Source organism: Triticum dicoccoides, chromosome 3B, assembly GCF_002162155.2.
Source record: "Triticum dicoccoides isolate Atlit2015 ecotype Zavitan chromosome 3B, WEW_v2.0, whole genome shotgun sequence".
Lineage (NCBI taxonomy): Eukaryota > Viridiplantae > Streptophyta > Magnoliopsida > Poales > Poaceae > Triticum > Triticum dicoccoides.
The window spans coordinates 585283977-585303884 of record NC_041385.1 but is presented as its reverse complement, the minus strand read 5'-3'; positions in this window follow the sequence as shown (position 1 = coordinate 585303884).

Here is a 19908-nt window from a genome sequence, read left to right as displayed (position 1 = left end):
GGCTACTAAAGATAAACAACTAGATGGTCAGATCCCACACATACCAAGCATTTCAAAACATACACACAATATGCTCGATATGTGCAAATACAACATGGCATCACAACATGACTCTATGACTCAAGTATTTATGCAATAGGCTCCGAGGAGCAAGATATTACAAACAGGGGTCTCACGACCCAACATTCAGAGCATACAAGTCAAAGCACAAACGGAAGCTATCATGTCTGAGTACAGACATCTAGAAATGAAAAAGGCTGAGAAGCCTGACTATCTACCAGATCCTGTCGGGGCACAAGATCGTAGCTGAGGTAACAAGCTAAACGTCGAAGTCCAAGCGGAACTACTAGTGAGACTGAAGTCTCTCTTCAAAAACATAAAATAGGCAAACGTGAGTACAAATGTACCCAGCAAGACTTACATCAGAACTAACTACATATGCATCATTATCAACAAAGGGGTGGTGGGGTTTAACTGCAGCAAGCCAGCTTTGACTCGGTGGCTATCCTAAACTACGACTGCAAGCGACTCTTTTGAGGTGGCGCACACGAGTCCACATATTCACCATATCAATACACCAGTATGGATCCGCTCCCGTCTCCCTACGAGAACGCCATCCATAGCACTCATGCTTATCTTGCGTATTTTAGAGTATCCACTTTCACTTGTCTATGAACTGATATAAGCAACCCAGAAGTCCTTTTTCCGCGGACACGGCTATTCGAATAGATGATGTTAACCCTGCAGGGGTGTACTTCTTCACACACGCTCTCACCATTTACCGCCGTTTACACGACATGTACTCGGCAACCTTCAAGCGGAAGCCCAACGTGGGTGTCGGCCACGACCTACCTAATCACCTAAGTCTCTAGTCCAGGTTTATCGCCTATTCGGGTTCCATCCATGAGGAGATCCGGCCGGAGTTTCGCTCACAGCCCCAAACAATGTGAACAGGGTTCCCGAGACACCAAACGGGCGCCCGGTACACCGTGCCACGTGCCTACCGCATCACAGCCCACCCCTACGGTCAGTGCTGCCCACGGCCTCCAGCATACTACAAACACCAGAAACTACTTGCAACTCCTGGACAGAGGACAAGGGTGATCAAGAAGCCGAGAGGGTCCATTGGTTTCGGGCCCAATGCGTGGTAGTAGCTGAATCATGGATCACAAACACAGAACTAAGTTCCTGAGGACGGCTGCAATGAGACAACCCACCATGTACTCCTACATGGCCTCTCACCGCTACCTTTACCAAATCGTGTTCACACACTTAGCTCACACACAGTAAGACATGTTCACACACCTCTGATTCATCCACGATGAATCAGACCCGACTCAACTCTAAGCAGTAGCAGGCATGACAAACAAACATGAATGAGTAGGCACAACAGGGCTCAAACAACTCCTACTCATGCTAGTTGGTTTCATCTATTTACTGTGGCAATGACAGGTCATGCAAAGGATAAAGGGGTTCAGCTACCGCAGCAAGTAACAGTTGAATCGTTGTTGTCCTAATGCAGTAAAAGAGAGCAGGAGCGAGAGAGTAGGATTGTATCGGAATGAACAAGGGGGTTTTGCTTGCCTGGCACTTCTGAAGATAACATTGAGTCTTCATCAGTGTCAACGATCACAACGTCGGAACATCGTCTACCGGGAGGGAACAGATACCGGCAACAAAGAAGAACACAATCAATGCAATGCACAAAATGATGCATGCTATGACATGGCAAAATGAATGTGTTTTGGGCTAATGCATCTAGCAACAAGTTAAATGGGGGTTGGTTTGAATACAAGATTCAAATTCAAACTCCATATGTGATTATTCAAATGCCATTTATTTGTTTTGTCCAAAACAGAGGACAAACATTGTTCAAACATGCATGAAAATGATGCAGATGGATTCCTTGAATTTTTCTGATAATTTTTCATATATAATTTATTTAATTTGGAGTTACGATTAATTTTCTATGATTTATTGAAGTTTAGGGAATTTTCTGAAATTATTAAATCATTTAAGATTTATTTAAATTCCAGAAAGGAATTATTGCGTCAGCATGACCTCATAGTGACGTCAGCAGGTCAACGGGCGCCGTCCAGGTCAAACTGACCTGTGGGCCCTGCGTGTCAGTGTCTGGACTAACTAACCTAATTAAAATTAACCCTAACTAACTTAGTTAGCCAGGCGGGGCCCGCATGTCAGTGAGTCAGTGGCTTAACTAAAATAGTTATTAAATTAACCCAAAGTTAGCAGGGGACGGGCCCACACGTCGGTGACCCAGGGGGGTCAAATCCCTGGTCAACCGGGCTAATCCACCGGCGTCTAACCGCCGGCAACGACCAGACACGGCGGTGGCTCGCCAGAATGGCTGCTCCGGCGCCCATTCGACGCGCGGAGGGGTTCTACAGGGAGCTCGAGCTCGTGCGCATCCAATGGAGCAAGCCAGAGGAGCTGGGGTGGCCTGAGTCGACGGCGGCGAGCTCCAAGGCGGCGGCCGGAGTTCGGGCACCTGCGGGTTTGGCGTGGTGGTGCTCGGGAGGGGAAGCTGGTGGGTTCTACGTGCTCCTAGTGAGGTTTGGAGCACGGTGGTGTGCCCGGCTTTGAGCCACGATGGCTCTGGCCACGACGGTGACGAGGCACGACGGCGGCGAGCTCTCGGGTCCGGCGGAAGCAATGGTTAGAGCGGCCAAACGACATGGGAAGAAGAGGGGAACGGTTCAGCGGCTCACCGCGAGTCCAACGAGCGCAAGGGCGAGGCCGGGGACGCTCTGTGGGCGGCGAATCAAGCGACGACGGCCGTCGGTGCAGAGGAAGAAGATGGCGTCAGTGACGGTGCTCCAGGGCGTCCGGCGTCTTGTGGCCCCGTGGTAGGGACGGGGACGTCACGGCGGAGCTCGGGGGCGCGTCGGAGAGGCGAGGGAGGACCTGTGGCCGCGGTGGTTCTGGTCGGCGGCGATGGCTGCGTTCGGGTTCGGGCGAGAGAGAGGGAGCAGAGGGGCGGGGCCTCGAGGAAGAGTGAGAGGGGTCCGAGGGGGTGGCGTGGCACACCTAGCGACGTCCAGGAGCAAGCGGCAAGCATGAGGCGGCCGGCGCGTGCGCGCGCGCGTCGGGCACACGCCCTCCTGCCTACTGGCAGGAGGTTGAAGACGGTGGCGACTGCGGTGGGCTGGGCCGCACAGTGCTGGACCAGCACAGGAGCTGGGCCGGCTCTGGTGGGCTGCACGGGTGAGGCCAGGTAACTTCCTTCTCTCTCTCTCTTTTATTTCTATTTCAGTTCTATTTTCTTTTATTTAATCTGTTTTGCCACTGTTTGAATTTAAAAATAATTCAAACAATGCCAAAAACTCCTCTGAAAATATTTATGCTGCTTAATGGACTTTTCCAAAAGCACATAAAATATTTCAGGGTATTTGGAAATATATTCTATACAAGTTATGAATATAGTTCCAAATGCAAATAAAGTAATGATTTAAATTCAGTGCTCAAAATATTCCTCAAAAATGTTCATTATTTTTGGTTTGGTGCAAAACCCTTGCCAAAATATAACCAACATTATTTAAGGCCATTTTGAAAACATTGAATGCATTTACCAGGGTTCTTTGTCCCTCTTTTATTTAAGTTTTTGGGGCTTCCAAAATTCCTCAGTTCAAGTTTCAGAAATTTAAATATGATGCCTGGATGAAGATGCAACTATTTACAAACAACATTCTAGGGCTGTGACAAGTCACCCCCACTAAACAAAATCTCGTCCCGAGATTCAAGTGTAGGGTAAGACGATGGGGAACGCAACTAGTATAATCTTCACGATCCAGGGTGCACTTCATAAGAGCGTTGATTCGATCACCATCATTGTCTTGAAGTCTTGCTCTGAGAATTCCTGTCAACATGACATGGGGGAAGAAGACTCTAGAAGGGTCGATCTTCTCGAAGATCGAACAACTCACGGAATGAGACATAGGACCATCTCTCGGGTTGAGACACGAGTTACACATCAAGAGGGGTGGAAAGAGACGGATGACGAAGGTGCACTAGGTAGACAATAATTTCACGCTTAAGAAGGTGGTAAACAATTGTCAACGTAGCGAGGAGTTGAGTTGCCTTGATACCATAACGATACACCTTAGGGAAGGTGACTCGTAGAGATATCCCTTTAAGTGGCAAAAAGAATTACTTTTGATTCAGAGATCATTGAAACTCTTTAAACCAGCCTAAGACAATTCTCGAGCGATCGTTTGGAGGGGGTCGGTAGAATGGCAAACTCAAACTTGGATGATGTGGATTACCTTGTTGAAGACAACGTAATGGATGAATTTGCTTATCACCGGAAATGGAAGAGACCCATGGTAGAATGGCACATTGGCGGTGCAAGCTGGGAACAAAATGCAAATGATGGGAATGATTCTGGTAACTGGGGAAGAACCCAACAATAGAGAGTGAATTCACTGTTTGAGAAGGTCATAGCATTGCCGAGGGAACTGAGAGCAATCCCAGCTAGTGCCGATGATAACACGTAGCGCTTGTGCGTGCTCTCAAGAACTTGAGCATTTCCACAATCATCAAGGTTTTATCAACAACCGCGGCAAGGGTGCTGACAACACAACATACTACCATGATGAATAGCGATGGACGATGCAGATGCGAAGGAGGATAACACTTTCTCAGATTTCACCTTAGCGAGGCCAAGCAAATAAAATCTGGATGATCGACCGAGAGACATTTAGCACTCCGCTTCTAATGTTCTCCTTGATGTGCTAGTGTATCCCATTCATAGATATGGTTTGATAACTAGAACATCAAGTAAAAGGTCGGACTTCGGGAGCAATAGAATCCATAAGGAACAGTTACGGAGGTAAATCCTACGAAATCCTTATGGGGAGGTGGCCAACTTCTTCAATCAAGATACTACAATAATAGGTCTTTCGGCTGGGTGGTGCTGACCACGACATCCACTTTACCGGTTTCCGAGGGATCGATATTATAGTTCTTGGGAAATGTTCCAAACCATCATATCTGCCTGAGATTCAGATCTGGTTGGTGTCAGGATATTCCAGACTCATCGAGTCTAGGAAGGAAAACGAAAGTTTGCAACACAAATCGACGAGATGACGTTGCGAGATTCTCGGGAAATGAACTACGATAGCAAGCTCCAAAACATGAGCTGGTTCTGCTACAAACATGTGAACACGTTGTCCCAGACAAGCATGCCCACATGGTAGTATTACAATAAAACACTACCGAGTTCAGGAGGGGGAACCATCAACGAGGATATCGAAGTTCTTTCATAAGTCCGGATTAGCTTTTATGAAGATACTCCTTCTCCTTGAACAAATCAGTCAGTGGCTTGGTGTGCTAGGATACACATATGGAATGAAGGTTGCAAGTCTCCAGACCACAGAATACTTCGCACGTGTGCATGACTGACTTGCGATGATTCCAGAGGAAGCAACATTGATTTTCTCGAGTCCACGGCGGCAACTTGCATCAAATGCACATGAACTAGAGGAAGTCACTTCTTACATCCGAACATATGCTTCATGAGCTAGCATGAACAAATGCTTCAAAAGTTTCCAACACTAACTTATTGTCCAACAAAATCATGGAGGAGATAAGGATGTTGTCAATGGGCTCAACAACTATTCATCTGGGTTTCCTTTTAAAAGGAATTCCATAGTTAAGTGAACAAGTGATAGCATTGGTCAGACCAAAGATGTAATGGTGTATGCTCGAGGGATCAACCACGAATAAGACAACATTACGAGCATCGTTGGTTCTGACTTGATTTGACGATAGCCCACACTCAAATCAAAGAATTGATAAGACGATAGGTCCAGCAACTGATCACAGGGACCAATCGATGAAGATATCATCTTTCTTCAACACACACTACACAAGAATATCCCTTTGGAACGAACTAAGTCAGGCAAGCTTTTATCTTCCAACCCTCCAAGTTGTCGTTTAGCTTAACCAACTAGCTCAGGGATATCTAACACCGATTCTTGGAGAGAAGGTGGTTCACAAGAAACCAACTTGATCACGAGCTCAACATAGCGGTCAGGTGACAACCTGGTAATACTTCTGAGAAGATCTTCGGAAATCACGAACCACCGATATGTTACTAAGCTCGAGAACAATCTTGCTTTTCAGGGCAAGATGATATGATAAAATGAGCGAGGACTTGACAAAATCCTAACTCATCAATCAAAGAGTGCACCAGGAAATAAGGACTAGGTAGCACGATTAATCTTAGAATGGTGATTCAATAACCAACATACTAAGAATAAGATTATTACCCTTTAACTACCAAGCAACGAGGTTGCTGGGAGTATTGATTTCACACATCACAATTCATTTGTCGGTACTCCGGCTGCAACAACACGGAACCGAGGAATGAAAAAGGATGGCGAGAAGTATCACTATGTCAAGAATTCACAAAAGGTGGTGCAATTCTCATGAAATTCCTGTCATAAAGAAGGTAATACTTCAGGGTAGAGCAGACCAGAAGCTGGATTGTAACTTGATCTGCGGAACACAACTACTTTGACCCAATCCTAAATATGGATGAGGTACTGGAGTTTGTTTCTCCTATTCATTCTGAAATAGAATGGCTTGGCGGACCACAAGGGTAATAGGCATCGACGAACGAATGCACGCATACTCTTGACTATCAATTGATAGACGAGGGTCAGAAGACAACTAAAGAGGGACAACTCAAAGGAACATACGATTTTCTGAGTTGTGGATGCATGGTTTAGCATGTCGAACGAATTCCACATATTTCTTCCGGATAACCCATGCAGAAAGGTAGAACTGGCAGAGTCACAATGTAGAATCGAGAACCCATCGAGAGCACTCTGATTGTGATCTTTCGATCAGCGAGGAACATCTGCCATAAGCGGTTCATAGTATTTGGAAGAAAGGAATACCACGAACATCGAGGACTAATGCAAAGGTTACTAATAACCTAAAGGAACGAGCAAAACTATCAACATGAAGCAAGTAGGGTGAATCTCGGGTTCAAAACCTAGGGATAGAATACCTACTACTAAATGGCATCACGGGATGCTTTCGATAATGACGGCCAGAGTCATCACACTGGAACATAAATCATGGCTAGACTACTAGATGATCCCCTGAGACACCTAGGGTCATAATAGTAACTCCAACATAAGGTCAAGGCAATAGAATACCTCAACTCAACAATTAGTGTGATTGAGCTGGCATAAAGGAACATCGAAACCAGAGGGAAAGGATTTTGCAAATGCATCAGACTATTTAGAAACCTGGAATGACTCGGATAGCATAACGGCTGTAAATGCTCAGAAAAGATTTGAGACATTCACAAAAATGGTGGCATAACCACTCAGAAGCACAATATCAAGGTCTCGAGATCAATAATTAACATACAGAAGTACTAGGAACTGAAACGAGGCTTAAGTCCAACAATCTGTAAGTCTACGGTTTAGTAACACGTGATCCTGATAGAAAGAAAAGATAGCCTAGTTCTTAATCCCCGCAGGAAAGATAAGATGACTCAGATCAGAAGGCATAAGGTATAAGGAGTAAAAAGAGCCTTACGTTCCATCCCACAATCAATTCCCTTATATAACTAAAGAATTTCTAGACTCAACTTCGACCAGTTTGGCTTGGTAATCCTACAGGCAGTCAAGCTCTGATACCAACGCTGTCAGGACCCCGACTCAATGCCACATCGATCTAGCATGTAACACCTCATATCACTTTGCGGCCTCACGCACGGTATTCCCACGGGTGTCGCCTTACCTTTGCCCGGGACCGTTTGCGCCTTTTGGCACACGTATATGACAGTGTCGCTAGCATCCATATGGTAAGGAGCCCGGGCTGACATGGCTAGTCGTAAACCCAAAGTGGCACAGACTTACAGGGACAGGCATCCATGACCCAGCATCGAACGTGTCGGTCATCAGCGAGTGAATCCAGGCTGTAGCACTAGGCTAGCAGGACTCCGGTGAACCGGGCTGTAGCGGGCTAACAGGACTCTAGTATTCATCACGTGACATTTCCCCGAAGGGACAGACACAGGAATGAAGAAGGACACATGCCGGCCAGCCTAAGTGTTCCGGAGCAGTAGCAAGCTACCATGGCTCAGTGAAACACTAGGAGACATTTCCCCGTAAGAGAGGCTACTAAAGATAAACAACTAGATGGTCAGATCCCACACATACCAAGCATTTCAAAACATACACACAATATGCTCGATATGTGAAAATACAACATGGCATCACAACATGACTCTATGACTCAAGTATTTATGCAATAGGCTCCGAGGAGCAAGATATTACAAACAGGGGTCTCACGACCCAACATTCAGAGCATACAAGTCAAAGCACAAACGGAAGCTATCATGTATGAGTACAGACATCTAGAAATGAAAAAGGATGAGAAGCCTGACTATCTACCAGATCCTGTCGGGGCACAAGATCGTAGCTGAGGTAACAAGCTAAACGTCGAAGTCCAAGCGGAACTACTAGTGAGACTGAAGTCTCTCTGCAAAAACATAAAATAGGCAAACGTGAGTACAAATGTACCCAGCAAGACTTACATCAGAACTAACTACATATGCATCATTATCAACAAAGGGGTGGTGGGGTTTAACTGCAGCAAGCCAGCTTTGACTCGGTGGCTATCCTAAACTACGACTGCAAGCGACTCTTTTGAGGTGGCGCACACGAGTCCACATATTCACCATATCAATACACCACTATGGATCCGCTCCCGTCTCCCTACGAGAACGCCATCCATAGCACTCACGCTTATCTTGCGTATTTTAGAGTATCCACTTTCACTTGTCTATGAACTGATATAAGCAACCCAGAAGTCCTTTTTCCGCGGACACGGCTATTCGAATAGATGATGTTAACCCTGCAGGGGTGTACTTCTTCACACACGCTCTCACCACTTACCGCCGTTTACACGACATGTACTCGGCAACCTTCAAGCGGAAGCCCAACGTGGGTGTCGGCCACGACCTACCTAATCACCTAAGTCTCTAGTCTAGGTTTATCGCCTATTCGGGTTCCATCCATGAGGAGATCCGGGCGGAGTTTCGCTCACAGCCCCAAACGATGTGAACAGGGTTCCCGAGACACCAAACGGGCGCCCGGTACACCGTGCCACGTGCCTACCGCATCACAGCCCACCCCTACGGTCAGCGCTGCCCACGGCCTCCAGCATACTACAAACACCAGAAACTACTTGCAACTCCTGGACAGAGGACAAGGGTGATCAAGAAGCCGAGAGGGTCCATTGGTTTCGGGCCCAATGCGTGGTAGTAGCTGAATCATGGATCACAAATACAGAACTCAGTTCCTGAGGACGGCTGCAATGAGACAACCCACCATGTACTCCTACATGGCCTCTCACCGCTACCTTTACCAAATCGTGTTCACACACTTAGCTCACACACAGTAAGACATGTTCACACACCTCTGATTCATCCACGATGAATCAGACCCGACTCAACTCTAAGCAGTAGCAGGCATGACAAACAAACATGAATGAGTAGGCACAACAGGGCTCAAACAACTCCTACTCATGCTAGTGGGTTTCATCTATTTACTGTGGCAATGACAGGTCATGCAAAGGATAAAGGGGTTCAGCTACCGCAGCAAGTAACAGTTGAATCGTTGTTGTCCTAATGCAGTAAAAGAGAGCAGGAGCAAGAGAGTAGGATTGTATCGGAATGAACAAGGGGGTTTTGCTTGCCTGGCACTTCTGAAGATAACATTGAGTCTTCATCAGTGTCAACGATCACAACGTCGGAACATCGTCTACCGGGAGGGAACAGATACCGGCAACAAAGAAGAACACAATCAATGCAATGCACAAAATGATGCATGCTATCACATGGCAAAATGAATGTGTTTTGGGCTAATGCATCTAGCAACAAGTTAAATGGGGGTTGGTTTGAATACAAGATTCAAATTCAAACTCCATATGTGATTATTCAAATGCCATTTATTTGTTTTGTCCAAAACAGAGGACAAACATTGTTCAAACATGCATGAAAATGATGCAGATGGATTCCTTGAATTTTTCTGATAATTTTTCATATATAATTTATTTAATTTGGAGTTACGGTTAATTTTCTATGATTTATTGAAGTTTAGGGCATTTTCTGAAATTATTAAATCATTTAAGATTTATTTAAATTCCAGAAAGGAATTATTGCGTCAGCATGACCTCATAGTGACGTCAGCAGGTCAACGGGCGCCGTCCAGGTCAAACTGACCTGTGGGCCCTGTGTGTCAGTGTCTGGACTAACTAACCTAATTAAAATTAACCCTAACTAACTTAGTTAGCCAGGCGGGGCCCGCATGTCAGTGAGTCAGTGGCTTAACTAAAATAGTTATTAAATTAACCCAAAGTTAGCAGGGGACGGGCCCACACGTCGGTGACCCAGGGGGGTCAAATCCCTGGTCAACCGGGCTAATCCACCGGCGTCTAACCGCCGGCAACGACCAGACGCGGCGGTGGCTCGCCGGAATGGATGCTCTGGCGCCCATTCGACGCGCGAAGGGGTTCTACAGGGAGCTCGAGCTCGTGCGCATCCAATGGAGCAAGCCAGAGGAGCTGGGGTGGCCTGAGTCGACGGCAGCGAGCTCCAAGGCGGCGGCCGGAGTTCGGGCACCTGCGGGTTTGGCGTGGTGGTGCTCGGGAGGGGAAGCTGGTGGGTTCTACGTGCTCCTAGTGAGGTTTGGAGCACGGTGGTGTGCCCGGCTTTGAGCCACGATGGCTCTGGCCACGACGGTGACGAGGCACGACGGCGGCGAGCTCTCGGGTCCGGCGGAAGCAATGGCTAGAGCGGCCGAACGACATGGGAAGAAGAGGGGAACGGTTCAGCGGCTCACCGCGAGTCCAACGAGCGCAAGGGCGAGGCCGGGGACGCTCTGTGGGCGGCGAATCAAGCGACGACGGCCGTCGGTGCAGAGGAAGAAGATGGCGTCGGTGACGGTGCTCCAGGGCGTCCGGCGTCTTGTGGCTCCGTGGTAGGGACGGGGACATCACGGCGGAGCTCGGGGGCGCGTCGGAGAGGCGAGGGAGGACCTGTGGCCGCGGTGGTTCTGGTCGGCGGCGATGGCTGCGTTCGGGTTCGGGCAAGAGAGAGGGAGCAGAGGGGCGGGGCCTCGAGGAAGAGTGAGAGGGGTCCGAGGGGGTGGCGTGGCGCACCTAGCGACGTCCAGGAGCAAGCGGCAAGCATGAGGTGGCCGGCGCGTGCGCGCGCGCGTCGGGCACACGCCCTCCTGCCTACTGGCAGGAGGTTGAAGACGGTGGCGACTGCGGTGGGCTGGGCCGCACAGTGCTGGACCAGCACAGGAGCTGGGCCGGCTCTGGTGGGCTGCACGGGTGAGGCCAGGTAACTTCCTTCTCTCTCTCTCTTTTATTTCTATTTCAGTTCTGTTTTCTTTTATTTAATCTGTTTTGCCACTGTTTGAATTTAAAAATAATTCAAACAATGCCAAAAACTCCTCTGAAAATATTTATGCTGCTTAATGGACTTTTCCAAAAGCACATAAAATATTTCAGGGTATTTGGAAATATATTCTATACAAGTTATGAATATAGTTCCAAATGCAAATAAAGTAATGATTTAAATTCAGTGCTCAAAATATTCCTCAAAAATGTTCATTATTTTTGGTTTGGTGCAAAACCCTTGCAAAAATATAACCAACATTATTTAAGGCCATTTTGAAAACATTGAATGCATTTACCAGGGTTCTTTGCCCCTCTTTTATTTAAGTTTTTGGGGCTTCCAAAATTCCTCAGTTCAAGTTTCAGAAATTTAAATATGATGCCTAGATGAAGATGCAACTATTTACAAACAACATTCTAGGGCTGTGACATCCTCTCTCTTCAGCAACCGGCGCCGCAGGAGGGCTCCGGCGGATCTCCCTCTCCGGGGCGTTCCTCTCCATTTCCTTCGGTGGAGTCGATCCCCACCTTGTCCTCTTGCCATGGATGCCGGTATTGCCCCCACTCCCTTTTTCTTCTTGTCTAGATTCCCAATCTAGCATCTTAGGGGCAATAGAAGTTGCATCTCTAGATTTTTGGCCAGATCTAGGCTTGAGTAGGATGGAGAATGCTTCTAGACAGTTTGGATTGGTTTTTGGTTGGAGTATTTTTGAATTTGGTAGGACGGTAGTGCCAGATCTGACCACGGCAGTGGGAAACTGCTGTTTCCCCGTCTCGAGCGGTACTACCGCTCTCTGCGGAGCGGTACTACCGCTTGGAGCGGTACTACCGCTCACGGTTCACGGTACTACCGCCCTCTACCAGTTTCCACCATGCTCTTACCTCTCAGTGATCTTTTTGCTTGTTCTTTGTGGCTTATGCTCGTTCTTTCTGGTTGTTTGCGTGTTCTTGTGTGTGGTTCCAGGTGATGAGGTTCCTGAGCATCAGGCTCGTCGTGTCAACCCCGGTCGTGCCACGTCCAAGCGCTACCATACCACTGAGTCTGCCGGAGGTTCTTCAAGTGCTCCACCTTCACCTCAACTCCAGAAGAAGCCTGGGGTCAAGCCAAAGCCAGGCAAAACCATGCCAGAAATGCCGCCCAAGGAGTTCTGGGCAAGGCGTCGCCGCAACCCGTATGAGGTAGACCAAGATCCCACTTTGGTCAATCGTCTGTTCTGGAACAGGTTCCAGTTTTCCATCTTCTTTGATGTTCTCAAATCCAAGAAGAACATCTTTGTCAACATGCACTCCATCGACACCGACCATATGGAGAAGGATCCTGAATACTTTGGTGAAGCTCTTCAGATGTGCACTCAACTGAACATTCTTGGGATCATGCAATTCAACAAAGATTATGATGCTGATATTGTGGCCCAATTCCATGCCACGGTTCAATTGGGACTAATGAGGATAGGACACTGACTTGGATGACGAATGGCAAGTTGCTTTCAGTCAAGTGGAAAGCTTTCATGGAGTTGATTGGGGTGCAAGATCTAAGTCTTGAGTCTCCTGTCGGCTTTCGCCCCCACCGCCGCACCACCGCCACTCACAAGCAAGCTCTATGGCCCTACTGCCCTTTGAGGATCAACCCTGAGACGAAGAAGGAAACTTATGAGCTGCCTGCCTATCTGGATATCCTTCAGCGTATCTTTAGAGAGACTCTTTTCCCTCGTATCGAGAATCTGGATATGGTTCACTCCTATCTCGTGGACATGCTTCTCTTCTGCCAGCGTGAGAAGGGTCAGAACACCGGAGAGTCCCTGGATATCTCTCATGTTATGTGGTCTGAGCTGTTATCTGCTATCTCAGAGCGCAAGTGCCCGATTTATGGTCTGTTCATCATGTTGCTTATTGAGAAGGCCTGGGATTGTGTCTATCCCCAGGTGATTCTGGAGACTGGAGAGTTCGTCTCTCACGACATCAAGCGTCTGAGGAAGAAGGATAACTGGGGCACTCAGGCCCCTAAGACTGGAGTTCCTTCGTCTGCTACTGCCATGGAGACCGAGGAGGAGACTGGGGCTGAGGCTGAGGATGATGATGATGATGATTATGTGCCTTCTGAGGCAGAGCCCTCTTGGGCAAAGAAGCTCAAGCTCAAGATGAAGAAGCTGTTCTGCATGGAGTCTCACGGTCAGTACATGACTCATGTGGCTGAGAAAAAGGCCCGAGGTCGCCACAAGGAGCTCATGCGTCAGTTGGGTGCTACAGTTGTCAGTGGATCTGAGGACCAGCTTACTGAGGAGGAGGAGTGGATTCAGCAGCACTGCCCGTGGACCGATTCTGATGCCAAGCACTTCCCGACTGACGACGGTGGCGCAGATGATCCTGCTGAGCTCTGATGTGTGTGTCCCTCGTTTGCTATCACCTGGAGCCGTAGTACCACTCCCTCTCCTTTTTGGTGTCTCGATGCCAAAGGGGGAGAGAGTTTAGGGATTTGTGCCTTGTGTCTTCCGTCTTTTGTGTTTGTGTTTTCCTCGCATTTTTCTTTATTTAGTTTGCGTCAGTGAGACCTTAGTTCCAGTCATATGGTGTGAGACATATGCTACCTTATCTTTCCAGTATCATTATCTATGTCACTATCTAGCTTATGAGTTGCATGCTTATCCTGTTAAGTTTTCTATGCTACTCACTTTTACCCTGCTTAGGTGGTTGGTCTCTAAAATGCAGGGGGAGCACTGATCCTAGTATGTGTGCCGTGTAGTCCAAAGCACTTATCTAGATAGCACACATCTAGGGGGAGCTCATCTACATTTTAGGACATTGGGGTTTTTGCCCTTGTCCTATATCTCTCATATTGTGCAAATCCCGTATTGTCATCAATCCACCAAAAAGGGGGAGATTATAAGGGCATATTTATCCCCAAGATATTTTGGTGATTGATGACAATGCTTGTGCGGACTAATCATGTGCGTTAAGTTCTTTCAGAGATTCATCCATTGGCACGAGACGATCATCTCCCCTCGGTGTTTTATTCAAGACGGTGTAGCTCCTTTGTTTTGTTGTTGGTGGACTAGTTTCGTAGGAGTCATCGTACTATCAAGAGGGGATCCGTTTTGGTACTTGGGCATTGCGTGGGAAGCTCGTTATTCACAAGGTCAGCTATATGAAGAATCATGACGCCATCGGGCATCGGGTTTGAGGTGGAGAAGTTCAACGAAATTGAAAACCTTGGGTTATGGCAGACATCGGTGAAAGTTTTTTGGCGCGACAGAGATGCTTGAAGGCATTGCGGGAAGTCAATTCAGCTAACATGGAATTATCACATGATGGATGAAAATTCGTGGAAGGCGATTTGGGAGCCTCGAGCGTGTCATGTAGCCGGACAAGTTCGGTGGGTCGGACTAGATAGTCTGATGGATCAACGCAAGTCGGTTGATACAGAAGACGGTGGTGGGATCGGCGACGAAGACATAGGAGCGTGATGCTGATGGTGACCGACTTCTGGGCATGGAAACACGTGGCGCAGGCCCCAAGGGCTTGTGTGGCTTCGACAAGACTATGGCACGGGGTTGATTCAAGGTGATGTACACACAGAGCTTGAAGTCGACGGGGCGCAAGGGTGGATTGATCATCTACCATGGAGTCATGTTGAAGGTGGAGCTGGATTGAGGGGCTACGACATAAGTGCACAGAGAGTCGAAGCCTATTCAGCAAAGGGAAAAAAGCGAGTGACACGTAATTCGGACTGGAGCCCAATGGTCTGATGAAAGCGTGAAACTCGTCATCGGTCGGTGATGATCGGTGGTACTCTACAGTTGGGGTTGAGTGGTGTGGTTTTGCGACCCTTGAGACTTTACCGGGACAGCGGAGGCTCGACGCGGTAATAGCGGCGAGGCGTGCAATATGCACGGGCATGGAGACGGGCCAGGGCTTTGGTGGTCATACATGTGGTGAGACAACTGCGAATTTGACTCGGGATGACTACAAGCAACGGTGAAATTCCTTCAAGTTTCAGACAGGCGGTCAAGAAAGGAGCGGTGATGTTGAGTTCAGGTAACTCTTATGTGTGACATCCAATATGTGAGTTGATACTCTAGAAGTTGGGAGCACAAACTAGAGTAACAAGGAACTTAATTTTGCTCGAGTGTTGACCGTGGTCAAGAAAAGAAGGGACTACAAGTTTCAGGTGGAGTCACATGGAGTCTTTGGAGTAGCAGCGGTGCTCATGGGATAAGCTCAAGTCCAATGTACATGGAAGTTTGACGCATGGACGAACTCAAGGTGGTGGAGAATATTCGCCAAGGTGGAGTTTGTTGGAGTTGTGTCGAATATTGTGTACAAGGTAGGTTACAGTTGGACATGTAGTTGTATTGTGTTTACATAGGATATGGAGTCGTGTCCTAGTAGGACACTTGTATCCTAGGCCTCTCTTATATAGCGGGGGTAGACACATGATGTAACCTATGCCAACATAATAGCACGAGAACGCAGGGGAAGCCGGCGGCATGTGCCGGCGTCCAGGGCGACCCGGTGCAGTATTGTAACGGTGTCATGGGGAGGAGCGCCCATAGTCAGGCCCCGGGGATGTAGCCATATCGGTGAACCTCGTTAACAAATCTCGGTTTCATGCTTGTGTGATTGCTTGGTCCTCGGATGATCGACGGTATGCCTCGGATTTATTCTAACAGTACCGCTCTGTGCGGGGCTGTTCAGTGGGGCAATGGTTGGATTGGTTCCCCCACTATATAAAGGTGTCTTCTTCCCCAAAGTTGATTTACCTCTTTCCCCCAAAGCTCCATTGTTGCTCCAAGCTCCATTTTCACCCGATCTCTCTCCCTAGCCAATTGAACTTGTTGATTTGCTCGGGATTGGTTGAGAAGGCCCTGATCTACACTTCCACCAAGAGAAATTTGATTCCCCCCACTTATCCTTAGCGGATCTTATTACTCTTGGGTGTTGAGCACCCTAGACGGTTGAGGTCACCTCGAAGCCATACTCCATTGTGGTGAAGCTTCATGGTGTTGTTGGGAGCCTCGAAGTTTTGTGGAGATAGCCCCAAACTTGTTTGTAAAGGTTCGGTCGCCGCCTTCAAGGGCACCAATAGTGGAATCACGGCATCTCGCATTGTGTGAGGGCGCGAGGAGATTACGGTGTCCCTAGTGGCTTCTTGGGGAGCATTGTGCCTCCACACCGCTCTAACGGAGACGTACTTCCCTTAAAAGGAAGGAACTTCGGTAACACATCCTCGTCTCCACCGGCTCCACTCTTGGTTATCTTGTGCCTTTACTTTTGCAAGCTTACTTGTGTTGTATCTATTGCTTGGTTGTGTGCTAGTTGTCTTTGCATCATATAGGTTGTCCACGTAGTTGCACATCTAGACAACCTATTTCGTTGCAAGGTTTAAATTGTTAAAGAAAAGTCTAAAAATTGTTAGTTGCCTATTCCCCCCCCCTCTAGTCAACCATATCGATCCTTTCAAGCTTGCTCAGCTGCTTGCGCTGCAGCTCCCGAGTAGGGCTAACCTTTCTTGAACTGTATTGAAGCGCTGTCCGTTTTATATATTATTTTTTCAGAATGTTTATTTGGACTCGTGGCGATCTTTGATGGCCAGTGTATGTAATCTGTTGTTTGCTTGTGCTTTATTATCATAGTGGCGAACTTTGATGTCCAGTTGATGTAATATGCCGTAATTTCTTTATTGTATAGTCTAGGTTTTTTATTATTCATGATATTGCAGTTATTTTACTGTATATATATCCTGTCTTCGCAGTAAACTAGTCAAAACGTAAAATTACGGTACATAATCGGGCCGTCATGCAAATCACTATGTATGATCCGCATCATGGGCCATGTCATCTTGGTCTGTTAACAGTCCTAAATGTAAACTGGCCCACTAGTAGATTCAGGTCTTTAATAGGCCGAGTAAACCGCCGGCCCTATTTTCGCAAGAAAACTCAATAGGCTTTTAGGAGGCTGAAAAGTAGGTTGGGCCTGTAACGTGTCGAACAGCTCACGGGCTGGCAGCAAGCCAAAATAGACCCTGGCCCATGATTGTGCTAATCACATCACGGGCTTCTAACAGGCAAAAATTGTATCGTCCTTGTTTTGCCCAATCAGATTATCGGCTGTGAGCAGGCCGGATGCAAACCGGGCCGTAGTTAGGCCCAACTATATGACGGGCTTTTAATAGGCCAAAATAAATATAGGGCCGAAATGTTAAACGGGCCTTGAATACGACGAAACTAATATCAGGCCGAATTACTAAATGGGCATTTAGCAAGTGGGCCCAAAAGCATAGCGTCCAGTTGACGGGCTGAATCTGATATGGGCCATAATTTAGCCCAAAGCCTCTTAAAGGCCCAGACCTGATCTGGGCTGCAATTTGGCCCAAAACGTGGTAGGCTTTTAACGGGCCGGATCTCTTATGGGCCTTTATTAGGCCCGGAACATGGCAGGCTGTTAATGGACCGGATCAAGTATGGGCCGACATTTGGCCCAAAACATGGCAGCCTGTTAATGGGCCGGCCAACTAGTGTCCTCAAAATCTTGTGGGCCTTCAGCTGGGCCGGCCCATTATGGTCGGCGAAATCTCATGGGCCTTTAGCTGGGCCGGCCCATTATGGTCTGCAAAATCTTGTGGGCCTTTAGCTGGACTGGCCCATTATGGTCCGCAAAATCTCGTGGACCTTTAGTTGGGCCGGCCCATTATAGCCCGCAAAATCTTGTGGGCCTTTAGCTGGGCCGGCCCATTTTGGTCCGCAAAATCTCGTGGGCCTTTAGCTGGGCCGGCCCATTATGGTCTGCAAAATCTTGTGGGCCTTTAGTTGGGCCGGCCCATTTAAACTTTATGGGCCACTTTTGGGCCGGTCAACATGTCAACATATCATAGGCGCATCTCGCCCATTGCATGACTGACACCTGTGCCTACGCAGAGCTGACACGTGTTTGCTCCAGCCAATGATGATTTTACACGTGGAAAATCCCCATTGGTCCGGGGTGTTAATGGGTTATCGGATCCAAAACCGGACCCGATAGCTTAACGGCGTTCCGTTATGGTGGATGCCATGTGTCGGTCACCCTTGATGGAAGCACTTATGTGACGCGCGATTTATCTTCATGGAAGTGGACACTTCCATGATGATAATTTTGGTAATGTCATGGAACACTTCTACGATAGCATAGGTATGACTATCTTGATTCTATCATAAAATCGTCATGGATGTACATGCATGACAGAAAACGTGACCTACTATGATAAACATGTATCATCACGGAAGTGTATTTTTTTTGTAGTGATTATCCCACCATATAGGGGAAGATCCTTCGAGATAATGCATGGGGAATGGGAGGAAAAGCCAGCGAGCAATTTCCCTCTTCAGTGCGAGCAATTTCCAGCTTCTTCTCAATAGTACTTAACCAATCATCGGCTTCCAAAGGATCGATAACTTGATTGAAACTGGGAGGCTTGGTCCTTTGAAAATCTGACAGCTTGGAGTAATGGCCATTCTGATGTTCATTCTGTCCAACCAAAGCTTGCACACTTCTCAACAGCTCCATCAGATCGTTGTTCCTTCTTTCTTCAAACATATGCATGATTTGCTCAGTGGAGGGCGGATGTGGCGGTGGAGGAGGCGGTGGCTGTTACGGCTCAGCGGAATGTCCTGCCTATCTTGCGGAGCGACGAATAGGGACATCCACACAAGCGTAGCTGCTGGTGCCTCCCCATGTCATCCTATTATTTATTTTCCCAATACAAAGCAACTGCGATGAGAAATATCCAAGAATGGGAGGAAAACCAGCGACAATCCCGGAAGAAAACAATGAAAAGAAACCAAGGCGAATAAAAAGGTTCCAACATAATTATACATAGACTCAACCAATAGACATCATGACGGGTTCACTACCCTCATACATAAACTAAGCATCATGACACGTACGATTACATCCGTACATCATCCTCATGACGAAGGCGATACTCTAGCGATCTAATGCTCGGCTGGCGCTGCTTCGGGCTCTTCTCCTGAGCCGGACTCAGATCTTGAACTGATAATGGAGACCTCCGGGTTAAAAGTGACACGGCGGCGCTGCCTCGAGGACTCTCCCTCAGTGGCAGGTGCGAGATGAGATCTAAGCATAGGGGCTGCAGGAGTAGCGACAAGGGAAGCCCATGCAGCAGGGGCACTACGAGGGGTCACCGCCAAAGGGTTAGTGGTACCCTGAGTGGTCATCAGGGTAACAAAGGCTGGAGGAATGTATGGAGTGAAACCAATAGTAGCTAGAGGGTTCCTATTCCGAGCTGCGGTAAGGGCTATCCGGGCTCGGGTTAGCTCTCGGGCTAACTCATAGATCAAGAGATAACTGGCGGTGATATAGCGAGAAAGGTGGCTAGAAGGACGATCACACACCGGATCAATAAGAGGAAAGCAAATACGCCCATTCTCGTGCAGAGATGGGTAGTAGTAGAAACCTGGGTGGGTGTGC